Source organism: Carassius auratus, unplaced genomic scaffold (genome assembly GCF_003368295.1).
Source record: "Carassius auratus strain Wakin unplaced genomic scaffold, ASM336829v1 scaf_tig00011586, whole genome shotgun sequence".
In the NCBI taxonomy this organism is placed as follows: Eukaryota; Metazoa; Chordata; class Actinopteri; order Cypriniformes; family Cyprinidae; genus Carassius; species Carassius auratus.
In genome coordinates this window covers 52,405-69,089 of record NW_020524219.1, presented here as the reverse complement: position 1 = coordinate 69,089, position 16,685 = coordinate 52,405, and the positions used below count along the sequence as shown (strand labels likewise).

The 16,685-nt window shown below is 38.8% G+C and overlaps 2 long non-coding RNA genes across 2 annotated transcripts; both read left to right on the top strand.

The window, feature by feature from the left end:
• Positions 1-5,466: 5,466 nt before the first annotated feature.
• On the top strand, positions 5,467-6,257 carry LOC113073187 (uncharacterized). Its single transcript, XR_003280456.1, has 3 exons — positions 5,467-5,497; positions 5,566-5,739; positions 5,819-6,257. It is a non-coding gene; the product is annotated as an uncharacterized LOC113073187 (long non-coding RNA).
• Positions 6,258-6,581: 324 nt separating this feature from the next.
• Positions 6,582-7,698, top strand: LOC113073186 (uncharacterized). The gene is made up of 3 exons (XR_003280455.1): positions 6,582-6,674; positions 6,771-6,882; positions 6,974-7,698. It is a non-coding gene; the product is annotated as an uncharacterized LOC113073186 (long non-coding RNA).
• The last annotated feature ends 8,987 nt before the right edge of the window (positions 7,699-16,685 follow it).

The window sequence follows — 16,685 nt, the reverse complement described above, 5'->3', positions numbered from 1 at the left end:
CTGTTGTTGTCTTATTTGTAGAATAGGGTTTGTGCACCTCAGAATATGAAATGGTGTAACTGTTTTGTTGTGTTTACTGGAGAGAATTAGTTAAAAAGAAACAGTGTTAGTACTGAAAATTATCTGTGACTTTCAATTTACAAATATGAATGTGTGACTATTCATGACAACATTTTCACTGTCACAGGTTTGCTATAATAATACCTTCACAGAACATAATAGTATTAGTCAGCTATCCATGCAAAGAAGTCAGTGTGGTGTACTGTAGGTACAGCTGTCCAGGCCAACATCTGATGTGCTGATCTCTTCAACGGTCATCACATGAAACCTTCAATAAAAACAAAATGCATCATACATTAGCAATATAACAGGGCTGTACAATCCTGCTCTTGGAGATCTACCTACCTGCAGAATTCAGATCTGACCCTGATCCAACATACATCTGTAACTGTTAACTGCTTTCACTGAAGTGCTGTGAAGTAGATTTGCTGACAAGTTCCTCCCTGAAAGTACATTGATAACACTGTGAAACTGTATTTTCGTAGAGGATCGTTTAATAAAGTGAAAATATTACTGTAACGGCTGTAACTTTAATAATAAAATAAAGAAAAAACATGGTGCCAGCCCCTCGCAGACGACTGTCACGCACAAACACAAAATAAAGTCCAGGCCTGGTCCTCTCTCGTCCTTCACTGTAGTCGCTCCTCTTTTGTATCCCTCCCATCTCCTCCGTGGGATGCGAGACCGGTGAGTGGAGCAGGTGTCCCTCATTTCTAGGGTTGGGTATCATTTGAATTTTATTGATTTCGATTCAGATTCTTATCGATTCCTAGTTTAGATTCCAATAAGATAAAAAATCCAATATTAAAAAAAAAATAAGTCAAACATTTAGATGTCAAACATGTATTCTATTTTTTACAATGTACTCTGTTGCAGCTGAATAACATGAGCAAAAATCAGCAGCCTACAAAAAACTGCAAGAGGAATTTTGCCTGTGCGTTAAACAAATACCATAGCAAAAACAACTAGATGAATATACAGTTCAAATATTAAAGTGTTAAAGACAAAACACCTCATTGTTTTCTTTTTATAAATAAAATAAAGATTAATCAATTAAAGTTATTAAATATATTCAGTCAAGATCAGTGAATGGTTTTCTTTTGTTCTTTGATTAACATTAATGACAGGCAGCACGTTTATTAGGCTGTTGTCTCTAAGCAAAAACACTGTACATTTGTGTTTTCTTTCTCATCTGTTTACATTCACGTAAGACAAAAACGGCTGTGTTTATGATGATATACTGATGTAGTTTTCTGTATATTGGTCGACAAATATGAAAGAAGTCACTTTCTACTCTGAACAACCTTTTCTACAGTGGAAATACACGGAACAGTCCAAGAACGGACACAAACCGGGAACCTGCAGCGCGACAGCTGCTCTCTGTGCACGCGCTTGCGCTTCATGTGATGCACACACACAGGGCGCATATTCTTTCTGTTCCTGCACTTTATCGTTTTTAATCAAATTGGAATTTGAAAGCTGGAATCATTAAGCAGAATCGAAATGCACGCATCTTATCGAATACCCCGTTCTTGGAAATTTGGAACTGGTTCTAAAAATGGAACCGGTTTTCGATACTCATCCCTACTCATTTCCCAATCACTCCACCAGCCTCGCTCCGTTCCCAAGGCTCTCGGCCCCATCCCACTCGTCACAATTACTTTTTTAATTATCTCAGTAATAACATCTTTAAATAAAATTAGCATTGCTAACAGGCGAGGGCTTATGAGAAAGGCATGCAACAGTTTTTTTATGTTCATTTACATTTGTATCATAAATACATAGGAGTACAAGCAGAAAATGTAGGAGCACACCTTAAATCACCCTGAAAACTTACTTTTTAGGGCAATGATTACAATATAAGGATTTTTAGCAGCTTTGCATGTTCATCTATAGTTTCCATCATCTGAAATCTTTGTGAGGTCTGGCATCTTCTGAAGTCTCCACACGCGAGGCTGGAGAAACAGGAAAACAAAAGGAGAAAGATTAGCATAGCTGTTCATATTTCAAAATAAAGATTTATTTCATCACATTTAACAGAAGTGAAACATGAGATGTTTTCTTTGTGAATACATGTTAAAATGTAATTGAACGTTCACAGTTAGCTTGATTGACAGGTGATCTGACCTATCATAACGCCAATACTGCCATCTTGCCTGACAAACAAATAACTATATTTTCCGCACTATAATGTGCATCTAAGAGCCTTTCATTTTCTCAAAAATCAGGCGTGCACCTGATAATCCAGTGCACCTTATGTGTACACTGAGTTCCAAAATCTGTAAAAATTTTGTTGTGCGACTTTGGTAAGCGCTCCGTTTACCTGACTGTCAGACCATTTCCCGCTGACACAGGGATTTAATACGTACACTGGCAGTGATCAACCATGATGAGAGGGAACCCGGCATGTTTGATGAAGAAAGCTGTTCAAAAGCTGTTGCCCAGCTGTTCAACTCGGACACAGAAGATGAGGACTTTGATGGATCTGTGGGAGAAGATTGATTAAAAAAAATAATGTGAGTGTATTGTTAAATAATAGAATAAAGTTCAACTAAACTCACTGTTTTGAGACTGTGCCTTATAATCCGGTGCGCCTTATGGTGCAGAAAATACAGTAGACAGGAGAGTAGATTAACTTCGGTGGACTTAAAACTTGAAAAATGTTGTATAAAGACGTGTGACATCTTTTATTTTGTGCTTCAATTAAATATGAATAAATCGGTTCATGTGTGCTGCTTGAACTGAGGTGCTACAGCGATCTGTAAACATTAAAACAGCACAAAACACTATTTATTGTTTGAATTTCTTTAAAAAAAAAAAAAAAGTGGGGGGGCAAATTTAAAAGCTGAAAACTTGTTTCATACCAGAAGTGAACTGTGTTGTCAGTTTCCTCTTTGGTCCACGATGTATTATTCGCTGTCTGAGAACAAGGTGTGTACTGTGAGAGCAGCATGGCTTGTCAGACATAGCTACAGTTTTTAAGGAGGGACGGTTGTTTGCGAAGGGTCAGTTGATTGCTATGATCAAAGCTGATTTTTCAGCATCATTACTTCAGTCTTTAGTGTCATATGAACCTCCAGAAATCATTATAATATGCTGCTCTTTGCCAAAGAAACACTTCTGATAAATCTGAATGTTAGACTAATGTAGACTACATTTTTAAAAATAAATTCATATTTTTATAGGACACATTAAATTAATAAAAAGTTAGTGTCAAGAAGAATTTTCTATTTATCAAAGAATTCTCTCTCTCTCTATATATATATATATATATATATATATATATATATATATATATATATATATATATATATATATATATATATATATATATATATATATATATATAGACATTCATATACTGAGCAGCACAACGGTTTTCAACATTGTTAATAATCAGATATGTTTCTAAAGCAGTAAATCATCATATTAGAATGATTTCTGAAGATCATGTGACACTGAAGACTGGATTAATGATACTGAAAATACAGCTGCACATCACAGAAATAAATTACATTTCACCAAAAACTGCTATTTTAAATTGTAATATTATTTCAGAGGATAGCATTAGTGTATGTTTGGGGTAAACCTGCTAGTCATATGGATCTGTGTGCCTTGGAGATGTTGTTGGACAGGAGGCTTGCTCATCATGGGATGCAGAAGATCATCAAGCACTCGAAGAATCTAGAAATATAACAAGCAATCTGTCAGAAAGTAAACTCCAATACACGGCATGACGCAGCAGGAAATACAACAACACATGTGCAGGGCTGGGGCCTGTTGCACAAAAGTAGAATTAAGACATCCGGGATAAATGACTCAGCTGAGCTCAATAAAGCCAAAACATGTGCGTCCAGGCTTAATTGGTTGCACAAAGACCAAGCCAGGATGAGCAGACACGGATTCATTAAGCCAGGTGAAACCAATCCTGGATAGGTGCGCGCTCACGGCTCACTCAAATAGACCCCGCCACAGATCACAGATTAACTGATTTACCATGGCAACTAGAGCCGCGTACTTTTCCCCGTCGGAAGCACAAATCCTCATGGAGGCATACGAGGAGGTAAAAGATATAATTAAGAAGAAAGGCAACACCGCAACAGTGATAAAGCAAAGAGAAAAGCGTGGCAAAGTATTGCAGACCGCCTGAATGCGTAAGTAGTGCACAATTACACACTCACTGCTCCGCTGAAACATCACAATTACAAATCAAATATTTAATTCACATCTGCAAAAACGCAGTTGTACTGTAATTATGAAACGGTTAAATTTTTTTTATTGAAATGCACTGCATATATGAGTGAAATTGTGTAACGTAACTCCATCACACTGTATAAAGCTATGATTTATTATTATTAAAGCCTTACATTATTATTTTACGTTACTACGCTCAGTACGGTTTAATCTTAGCCGTTGTACTCTGCTTATTATGTTGTCCACCGGTTTTTTTTTGTGTTTCCCCTGCTTTTATTAATGTAAAGCAGCTTTGACAGAATGAAACAATTGTGAAAAGTGCTATATAAATAAAATTTTCTTGAATGCATAGATGAGCTATTATAATAATAATCACTTTAATTTATATAGCGCCTTTCAAAGGACCCAAGGTCGGTTGCTCACTGCACTGCAAAAATGTCTTTCTTACTTAGTATTTTTGTCTTGTTTTCAGTAAAAAAAATCTTAAATATTTTCTAGAGCAAAATAACCTAGCAAAATAAGCAAAAAACTCTGCCAGTGAAACAAGAGAACTTTTCTAAAAGTAAGTGTTTATGGAAAAAGTAAACTTATTTCAAGAGAATTTTTCTTATTATATTGACAGATATTTAAATTTTGCTTGTTTTAAGCACACATTTACTTGAAGTTTATATTTTTGGTCTAAACCTATACTTATTTTGCTAGGTCATTTAGAAAATCAAGAAAATACATCTATATATATATATATATATATATATATATATATATATATTTATATTTACTGAAAACAATACAAAAATACCAAGTCATTTTTGTCAGTGTGACTCCATTAAATGTTCTTGTGATAAAGAATGTGTGTGCGTGTGATGTAGATTAAACATGAATGGGCCAAAACGGACATGGCAGCAGGTCAAAATCAAATACAAGAACATTCTGCAGAATGGTATGGTCCGTGACTAATATTTAACAAAGCACAAGCATATATTGTACCCAGAAGGTGCCTGCTCACACATTGTCTGTACTGTTTTAGCAGTGAAAAAGAATACCCACAGACAAGGCATGGGTGGTGGGTCACCAAAGGCTGACCTTACCCCAGCAGAGGACATGGCCTTGGAGCTAAATAAAGGCAGGCCCGTCTTAGAGGGGATCCCTGGGGGGAAAGAGACGAGCATAGGTTCCTCCCAAGATGCCACCCGCTTCATTCAAGGTATGTCCTATACAGTGGGAAAACCAGCCTGGCAACATAGTGCGTATTAATAAAAGGACACCACATCCTGCCAAATTCCAGCTGCGCTAATTGTATTGTGTTCACAGAGCTCACAAGCTATCAGAAAGTTGTATGGCAACCACCTCCGGCGCCAAATAGAACTGGCAGACATAGACATTCAGTACAAGAAGAAAAAGATAGAAAATCTTGCACTGGAGTCCGAAATAAAAAAGAGGACAATTAGGAAACTGGACCTTGAAATAAAAAAACTTTAGAGGGAGGTGAGATATGCCTTCAATGTACACTGTATGCTAACTGTAACACAAATGTATTAATAATTATTTTTCTTTCCTCCCCCAGCTCCAAGAAGATGACACGGCTCAAAATAAAAATTAGGTATATTCTCGTAAAGTCAAGTGAGCCATGACATATGAGCTCTTATTGTGAGCACACAGGACGGTGGCATCTTTCTAAGGTATTTTTTATTTTCACAGCAATCAGTACAACCAAGTCATCGTTATAAGGCACCGGCCTCTTTTGCCCAGCACCAGGTGTGGCCACTAGCCTATATGAAGGCCCAAAATTGTGTGTTCCTTTCTGCTCTGACAATGGCATGCCCATTCTTGCGAGATGTGGTGGATGAAGAAGCACTTGTGCTGAGGAGAGCCTTCAGGCGAGAAAGGGTCTTCAGGGACCGGTTGGACCCACTGGCCTTCCCTGATGACCATCTATATGAAAGATACAGGTTTTCTGCAGATGGCATCAGGTATCTATGCAGACTACTGGATCCCAGGATTAAGCACCGCACTGCACGGAGCCATGCACTGAGTGTGGAGCAAATGGTTTGTGTGGCCTTGCGCTTTTTTGCTAGTGAAGCCTTCCTGTAATCAGTGGGGGATGCAGAACAGCTGAACAAGGCCACACAATAAGGAGTGTGTGTCTGGCTATCAAAGCATTAGCAGATGTCTTCATCTCCTTCCCTGGCCACAGAAGACTCTGTGACATGAAAGAGTAGTTCTATAGGATTGCAGGTAAGAGGATCTACAAATTACAGGACAACTGTTAACACATAGTAGGATACTCATTACTTTGTGTGACCGGTTTCCCCAATGTTATTGGTGCAGTGGACTGCACACACATAAGGATAAAAGCCCCCTCAGGTGCCCATGAGGCCGATTTTGTGAATAGGAAATCCTTTCACAGCATTAATGTTCAGGTGAACATAACTTTTTGATATTGTCCATTGACGAACACTCTGCATTGCCAATGATGTGCATTGATTGGTGTAATATTCCTCATCTTATGATTTCAGATGGTCTGCAATGCTGACTGTGTGATCAGCAATGTTGTGGCAAAATGGCCTGGCTCAGTCCATGACTCCAGAATCTTTCGGGCCTCTGAAATCTATCAGTGCCTATCACAAGGTAAGCCACACAACCCCCATTTATAACCATCATGGCTGTGTCAAGAATATCACTGTGTTTATGAGGTAGTAATGAGATTTTGTGTTGACAGGTGAATTCTCTGGTGTGTTGCTGGGAGACAGCCTTTTCTCCTGACACCTTTCACAGACCCCCCCCAGGAAGCACAGCAGGCCTACAACCATGCCCATGCCAGGACCAGGGCCAGAGTTGAAATGACCTTTGGCCTCCTGAAGGCACGCTTTCACTGCCTTCACAAATTAAGGGTCAACCCTGTTAGGGCATGTGATATTACTGTGGCTTGTGCTGTCCTCCACAATGTGGCCTGCCTGAGGAAGGAGAGGGCCCCCAGAGTGCCACCAGCCATGGACTGGGACAATCCGGCAATCTTCCCTGATGACGACAGTGGTCGGCTGCTGAGGGACCAATATGTGTTGAATTATTTTAGTTCGTATGTGTGCTTTCAATTTAGGTAAAAAAATGTCCTGCTGTGGCAGAGGAAATAGGGTTTTTTTTTTTTGGGTTGGTTTTTTTAGGAATTTGGCCTCTTATGATGTTTGTGCGGTATACTGTGTGTAATACAAGGCTGCAGGGAGGCTACTGCATCCATTCATTTGTCTGTTCAGTTGATGTGTATGGATTTGTCCTGCATTTATTTTAGTGTGCAGACATGCAGGGTGTGTTATATACAGACCTTTGAATGTGTATGTATCATTTTGTATAATATGCTTTGATTCTGTGCTTTCCATCTTGTAGAGTCACTGTGACTTCAGTTTCGAAAGGAGCTGATAGTTTACCTGATTTGTTTTGTCCTTATTCAATTAAGGAACATAATGTTACACATTGTGTTTTTATATTCCTATGGAATGTGTATTTGTTTACATGACAGAGTACTAGGGCCCCACTGAGGAAAAAGGATAGTCATAAATTTATGACGCTGGTTCTTTCTGCAGAAAAGCAACATATTCTTTTTACAGTTTTGATAGTTATGACAATGTGATACTTCATATTCTGGCACATCAGCATGTCTTTGTTTATGAAACCATACTGAAGTACAATTTCACGAAATGCCCCACATCTGTCATTTTAACAACTGTCCTCTAAAACAACTGGTTACAATATTATGACTTGTCTTTTTTTCCCTCTGTGGCCCTAATATTCTATCATTTTATATATAGCCTTATAGTCTATGGGAAACTGTAAATTATCTAATGATAGCAACATCATCTAAAAATCATTATTTATCCAAAATGATTGAAATTAATGATCACAAACGTTTAAATAATGACAGTGGGTCTAGTTATATGTGATAACAATGTATAGTGAGCAGTGAAATAACTATTGGTTTCCATTTGTGGTGACTGCTGACTGACATTAGGGATGAGATTAAATAGATCCTGGAATTTAGCCCGGTCTGGAGCAGGCTAGCTCCACAGAATAAATCTCCATGGTAATTTATACCATAACATATCCTCCTGCCCCCTATCCAGCTTTAGTGCAACCGGATTAGGGATCAATTGAGCCAGGATCACCAAGATATCCTGGCTTAATCCCTTATCCTACTTTTGTGCAACAGGCCCCTGGACTGGTAATCTGGCATACCTGGCAAATGCCCGTTGGGCCGACGCACTTGGGGGCCGGTTGATATAATTTTTATTTTTTAGTTTTTTTTTTTTTTTTAGTTTTTTTATTGGACAACGACTGTCCCATAAAGCAGGGACAGCGGCCCATTGGTTAATTTTCCATACTGACACTGGACTGGCCCAATCATCTCTTAACAGGCTCCACCCCTCCCCATAGACAGCCCTTCCCCCTCCATTTCTTGTGTCAGATGCAGTCAGTGGCTCAGTGCAGAAACAAAAGCGCAATGGGGGGTGCGGAGAAGTTGCGGGCCAAAAAAATAAAAATTCTTCGTTGTTCTTCGACTGACTATTTTAATGTTTACCCTTTAAAACCCATAATGGACATATGGCCCTTCTCTAGAAAACTTAAATGATGCCATTTGATTATTTTTAATTATTACTCAAAATGGCTGCGTCAAAGCGCCCATGACGAGTTACACGTCGGGAGAAAAGTAGAACGCATGATATTTGGGGATTAAAACCCGCCTTGCATTTTGAAAGCTGTATATTCAACAAAGTAGATATTTTCTCATGTTTCTAATGAATTTCCAATATCATTTATATGCAATATTAATGGTGAGTGAGTAATTGGAATATTTTATATATTTTTAGGATGTTTTGACTTGTATTGTTTTTTTTTGACTAGGATTGTTTTTCTTTTTTTATGGGTAGTCTCAACAATGAGAGCTAAATGTTGTTTGGTGTCATATTAAAGAGGGGTTTGAGCTCTTTAAAACAAAGTAGCCTATACTTGCAATTGTAAACTTAATTGTAAACTGTAAAATTTCTGCTGCCTGGTTCATTGAAAAAAAAAATCTTTTTAGAATTAGCAATATTCTACATCTACATTCTATTGAGTTCTAAAGGATTAACTAGCTTTTATAACATGAAGCACATTGTCCATCTAGAAATCCTGCTCTTCTAGAATACAGGGCTATATAACCAAAATGGATCCTTACTAAGTGTACTTTTAATAACTCTTCCAAATAATTGTAATCATCTCTCTCTTTGTCCTTATGTATAGTCAAGCCAGGTTGAGTTAGCAGTGGAGGAGAGCAACTTTGATCACCAGGGAGTCAGTCAAGAGAGAATGAGTACACTGGTCCACTTGCTCTGGGACACTGGTCCATGGCACTCCTTCTCAGCTTTGTAGGGGTTTGGGGGAATGGAATGGTAGATATGAATATATACAGGGACCACAAGGATGGTGTACTGGTTGGTTATGTCGGACCGATTGTGGTGGGCCGGTCTGAGCAAAAATGCCAGAGCCCCTTTTTTGTCCCAGTCCAGCCCTGCACGTGTGAGTTCAATGTGATCAGACTAACGCGGTTTATGGAAATTAGCGCAACCGCGGTCACATCGCGATCGTCATTACACATCTCAAAAACATTCCACAGATCGCCAGACATTCACAATTATAACTACAAAGTGTTAATTAAATATTTAAATGATTACTCACATCTGTTTGCATAAACGCACAACATTGAACAATAATGGAGAGCGCATGTCTGGAGCTGGCTATTGCATCAGTCTACTTGAAGTAGCAACTAGGGCTGCAACCATAGACTGTAAAAAACTGCAACTAACGATTATTTTTTCTGTCGACTAATCTAACGATTATTTTTATTACAATAAATAATTAATCTAATGTTCTTTTTTTAATTAGCTAATGAATCCTTTGGATAACTTTACAAAAAAAATATAAGTGCAACTTCTAATATATATTTCAACCTTTATTCATTTTCAACGAATGTGGTTGAAGTTTTTACAGTATAAAATAATAAAGAGGCAAAGAAAATTATTTTACTATGGTAAATATGAGTTGATGATAGCGTTTATAATTAAACCACAGTAGCAATAAATTTAGGGTTCTGCTATGGTTTAGCATGGTTTCCAGAGATCTGGGCCCGGTTTTTCAAAAGGTTTAATCCGGATAAAATTGATCCGGATTTAGTAATCCTTTTTTTGTGATCCGTGATCACGTAATCCAGCTTACTTTTGGAGCCAGTTTTTTAAAGCAACATCGGATTGGATCAATCTGATCCGGATAGGAACTTTTCAGGATCACCAAATCTGGATAACCAGTGCTCAAACAGGATAGGAAATCACAATGTAGAACTATAGATATGTAAAGAGTAACAAGCCAGTGTGGGGTCAATATAAATTATTTTTTTATTTGAAATGAAAACCCACACATTTAAAAAAAACTAAAAACGAGAAAAACCCCACCCCATCCTCTTCCAGCAGTCTGCTCATCTGAGACCTACAACACAAACACTGTACATTGAAGATATTTATAACAAGTATCAAGCATAGATGTTTTGAGAAAAAAAGTCCTACAAAAAGTCCAAATCCTACAAAAAAGTTCTAAAAAACCCAAACTAAAGGTTTGATCCGGATCAAAACTGAGATTGGATTACGTGATCTAATCCGATTATGTAATCCGTTTTTTCTTTTGAAAAACACATTTTAAAGATTTGATCCAATCCATTATCCAAAATCCTACTGGATTACTTTTGAAAAACCGGGCCCTGGAGCTGATTCGGGGTAGCTCGGTGGTTTGTGACTGTTGTCTCGCGGCGTGCTGTCTTTTAAGGGGCCGTTCACATATCACGTCTTTTGCGCGCTCAAGTTCGTTATTTCCAATGTAGGCACGCGATAAGCACGCTCATAATGGACGCGACGCTCATAATGGAAGTTGGTCACCAGATCACACGGTAACCAGTTAATCCGTAACACCGGAGAGCGCCAAGATGTTTTCCTCTGAGGCGCTCGTGCATCGCAGTTGTGCTGCCATGGTACATCATATCGGTTTTGCAAAAGTCGATGTAGTCGATGTAATCGATGATGTTGACCCGTCGTTGCAGCACTAGTAGCAACTACAATATCAGTCCATCAGAAACCGTTTCTTAATTTCCGTTCCGATGGTCTTTCTGACAGTTTGTGATATCCGGTTTGCGAACTAATCATTCGATGTAACCGGACCTTTTTGAACCAGTTCCCCAAATCGAACTGAATCATAAGTAATTCGAACGGAGTAATTAATTTACTCAAACAGTACACTGACTGAACTGATGTGAAGAGAGAGAAAAACACTGAGCTGAGCCAGATAATGACTCGTTCATGAGTCAAGAACTGGTTGCATCGGTTTTCGGATCCCCAGTAGTTCTTTCGGACAGTTAGATTCAATAAATCGGTTGAAGAAAATGGTTCACCGGTTCTTTTGCACTCGACGTAATGGCATCATTGGCGATGATTGCCCATGATTCAAGACTTCGGTTTACCCAGGGGGTCAGGGTTTCATATTTTTTAAGCACCCCTGGGTGCCGCCATTGGCTAGCGGACCCCCACCTGCTGTTAGCATTCCATTGACTCCCATTCATTTTGGCATCACTTTGACAGCGAATAACTTTACATCTGAGGCGTTTAAAGACTCATTATTTCTAAAGAAACACGAAAATATATAAAATGCCCCATTACCTTGTATCTTCCATTGTGGCCCAGTAGAATCAGTTTTTGTAAAAAAAAATAGGCTAACGATTGCGTCATAACCTGCGACTCTGTCGCACAGTAGAGATATTACCATATGGACAGGAGGAGAAGCTCGCAGGCAATATTTTACTGTCTATGAGGCAATCGGGGGGACGTGGTGGCATAAAGTCAATGGAGAAGCCCATAGAGAGTCCATAAAAGCAACTGGACAAAATTATTTAACAACATCTGCAAGATTCGGTGGGTGATTCAGATTTCTCTTGGCACACCGGTTAGAAGACTTACAGGTTGCTCACGTGACATTTACGTAATCAAGTTCAGTTTGAGTCTGCGCAGTACGCTCGACCCCCAGGAAGTGTGTACTTCTAATTGACTTCCCTTGTCTCTGTTGAATCCAATGGGGTCGCTGTGTCCATTTCTTTTACTGTCTATGGGTTTACCTGGGCTCATAACATTAGCACAGAATCAGTTCAGAATCAATCAAAAAAGAATCAGTTCGGTTCAGATGCTCTGTGCGTCGATCTGCTTCACGCATGCGCAGTATCATCAGCTCCTTGGTTCTCAAATCGGACACATCTGACAGAAACGGTTCTTGACTCATTCATGAGTCATTATCTGGCTCGGCTCGGTGTTCATCTTTAGTTCTCTCTTCACAGCAGTTCAGTCAGTGTACTGTTTGAGTAAATGAATTACTCCGGGATATTGGTTTGTTTTAATAATGAATTATTCTAAACATATTTTTTGCAGGGTAGGGAAAGTTAGCTAACGTTACATAGACTACATAACCTATTAGTTTAATACAATGTTTTACCGCGTGTGACAGATGTGAGTGGAAGTGGTATGAATTTGTTTATAAAGTTTGTTCCTTATTACACGTATTAAATAATTAAATCCCTTAACAATAAAATGCACCCTATTGATATACATTTAGAGTGAATTGTGTTTGCAAATACATGGGTGGAGTGTTTTTAGTCATTGTGATTCATTGACTATTACTTGTCCATATTATATAACCTCTCTATATTATATAATACTACTGTATTACATACTTAAACTTGTTAGTGTATAAAAGTAATACTGTAACACAAGCGGTCCCCAACCTTTTTAGCGTCAAGGACCGGTTTAATGTCAGACAATATTTTCACGGACCGGGCTTAAGGTGTGACGGATAAATACAACAAAATAAAATGATATGACTGGCATAAAAACTGTGCTATATTGTAAATATAGTAAGAAACATGAATACACTGTGTATTCTTATGCAACTTTATTAGCAGCATCCTCATAACATCACGCCAACAACATAACAGCTCTACTGGTCCAATCAGCGCAGGGTTGTGCCAGTGTTGTTTTGTGTCGAAAATGTAAAAAAAATATATAATGAGCGAGTACATCATGAATCTATTTTCCCAAACCGTGTATTTGTCTTTTCCTGAACCACTACGGTACCCTTATAATAAGTGTTTAAATTCAGACTTAGTCTGGTTGTGGTTTGGCAACGCTGCAGAGTAGTACCTGCGTGACTCGTCGCCATAGATTTAAACAGAGAGAAGTAGCTCCGCTTACAATGTTCTTCGCTAGACGCGAGCGCCAAAAGTTACCGACTGCAGTTTTAATGTAAGTTATTTATTCTTTCCTGTGCGGCCCGGTACCAAATGACGCACGGACCGGTACTGGTCCGCGGCCCGGGGGTTGGGGACCACTGCTGTAACACACTGTAGGTGCTGGTAGATGGAGGATTACTGGTGCCACAGTGCTGAGGGGACCATTTTTTTGAGAGCTGCATTTACATTCTTTATTTTTCTTATTGCCGCCTTTGCATTTTTTTATATATATTTTCTTGTCTCTTTAATTTTATTAATAGACCCAGGGAACTGGCTGATGGATGACTGGAATGCTGACTGACTGGGTAGTGTCGCCTTTTCCTGTCTCTCCTCTCTAGCCATGTCATCTGTTTCTTCACTGTCACTTTCCCTTCTCTGAGTGTTCTCATTCTTTTTTTCTCAACCTTTGAAATAGAGGCAGAATACATGGTATTGCTAATTTTAAATATTGAAAATGTCACATCACTTCAAAATTATAAATATTACTTCAACTAGTATGAGTTTGTACTTATACAGTATATGCATCACCTGAAATAGTGATCAGCAGCAATTTGCTGTATGTTTAGAGGTCTAGGGGTGCATCGTGGAGCACCCCTAGACCCCCCCCCCCCCCCCCCTCTTTTTGACCACAGGATGATGCACAAAGATTTTGGGAATAGCATCTGGTCTCAGCCTACTCTAGAATTTTTTGGTCATGACAAATTGGTTTGCCTCAAAATGTGCCTGCAGAGTGACTTGTGGAACAGCTGATGAACAGATGAAGGAACAGCTGATCATAGTTGTATATGGATTGCCATTCTGAAATAAATTTAGTAGCAGAGCTACTGCAAGCGATTTTTAGTGCTGCAAATCCATTTATCGTTTGCTGAAATTTTCACCTCTTCATGGAGAGAGCACATCATGGATGCTTAGCAAAGGCAGACACATCAGGAGCACTTCTGCCCGAGCGCTTTGGAAAGAAGGAGAAAGCGGTGTGCCTAGCATTTTCCACGCGTTTTTAAGTGCGATATGTGAAAGGCCCTTTCGTCATTGGGGAATCCAGGAGTGTGACGTGAGGGGATCCCCAGTATTACAGCACAGCGGCACACAAGCCATGACACAAAGTTACGGAAGCTAAACAACCAAAAGCAATATATGTCTTCCTTAGATGTAATGTTAGTTCTGTACTTCAGCGTTGGGTAAAATCCCATTATAACCTCCTTTATGGTAGAGAATGCTGCTTACTAGGCTACGGGTAGCAGCCTTTATACAGTCTATGGTAAAGGGCTAAAGGCAAAGATGTTGAAATAAACATTCACACAATCAGCTTTTCCACATGCCCCGATAATCAAAACTTCTGCTTAGCGCCTGCTCCATTTGTGTAGATCCGTTTTTGTAACTGTATTACTTAATCCACCTGTTGCTTTGGTCTTCATCAGAAGCCGCTTGCACCACCTGCTGGTGAGCGACTGACAGGAGATGGAGATCATGACTCTATGCTCTACTGCTATTCCTGCAGCTCCCGGATGTGAAAGTGCGAATTATCTGCAGAATTTTAACCACTGAATTTGTGGAAGCGAATTTGGAAAGTGAAATAAAATGGACCGAAATTTGCCTGTCGAATATTGTACATCGTATTTTTAAACCGATTTAATATTTTGGAAGTGAATTCTGGAAGGTGAATATGAATTATTGATTTTTTAATTATGAAAAGGTGTGTGAAATATTTTTTATTGAAATATTCACAGCTTAAACTAACAACTATGTTAAATTTCAGGACCTAAAAATGCAAGCCTTGGAAATACAAGGCATTAAAATACAAGTACTGTTAATGCAATGCATATTTTTTCAGTTAGTGCTATTCAGCATGCTTTTTTGTTTCAAAGACATATGTCATTATTTTACTTACATACTTAAGGCTGTTATTTAGAAACAGCCTTCTTTTTCTAGCTCTAACTGGGGCATGTATTTGCTTGGTCAGTTTTGTCAAGATAAAAACCTAAGTTTTTAACTTCAGAAGTGAGTTTTGGCGTGAGTGTACCAAGGTCAGTACAGTATCTGTCAAAAAGCTCATTTGGACCAAATTGGATGATTTGGGTTTTATCGTCATTAAGAAGCAGGAAGTTGTTTGTGAGCCATAGCTTGATTTCGTGAAGACAGTCTTGTAGTCGCTTATAAGTAGTGTTATCGTTATGTTTTATAGGTATGTAAAGTTGGGTATTGTCCGCATAACAATGGTACGACACACCAAATCTACTCATAATTAATCCCAAAGGAAGCATGTAGGCTACAATGAAAATAATAGGGGTGCCAGAATCGATCCCTGGGGTACCCCACAATTGAGGTGCGTCGCAGAAGATAGATGAGTACCTAATCTAACAGAAAAACTTCTGTTAGATAGGTAAGACTGGAACCATTTGAGTACATACCTGAGATACCGATCGAATGTTCTAGCCAAGATAAGAGAATCTTATGATCTAAGTCAAAAGCTGAACTCAAGTCAAGTAGCACTGAAGACCCGGGTAAAAAATGAATTAATATTTTCTGTAAATTATAGCATTTTAGTTTTGTATTGTTTGTAGTGTGATAAACGTTTGCGTAAGCACTAGATGTATTGAGGAAGTAACAAGTAACATTTTAATTACATTTTGCTAAAATTAAAGAAATAAACAAAATGACTCGAAAAAAAGATTAGCCTAGTTCATTTTGCTGAACAAGACTCAAAAGTCAGAGTCGGTATGATCCGAACTTCCCATCACTACTGTAAATCCGCTCGCCTTCATAATGTCATCATCATCATCAGCTTCTGCCTCCTGCTGCTGCTCAGTGTTGCCAGACGTACGACAATTATCGTATTTGTACGATATTTTTTACCTCTGCACGATGTACGATCAATAATTTCAGAATTTTATGAAAATTTAAATGATGGTAGTTGCAGTCATAGGGCTTCTTTACTCATAACACTCTAAATGCGTTCGTGTGCACCTCAGGGTGTGTTAAGAATGCAGGAGAGTGCCCTGCTTTAAAGCCAACGAGCACCATGACAGCAAGAGCCCCTTCAACATCTGGCAACACGCAGGATTCCGATGAAAGCGGCTCAGATGTGGAG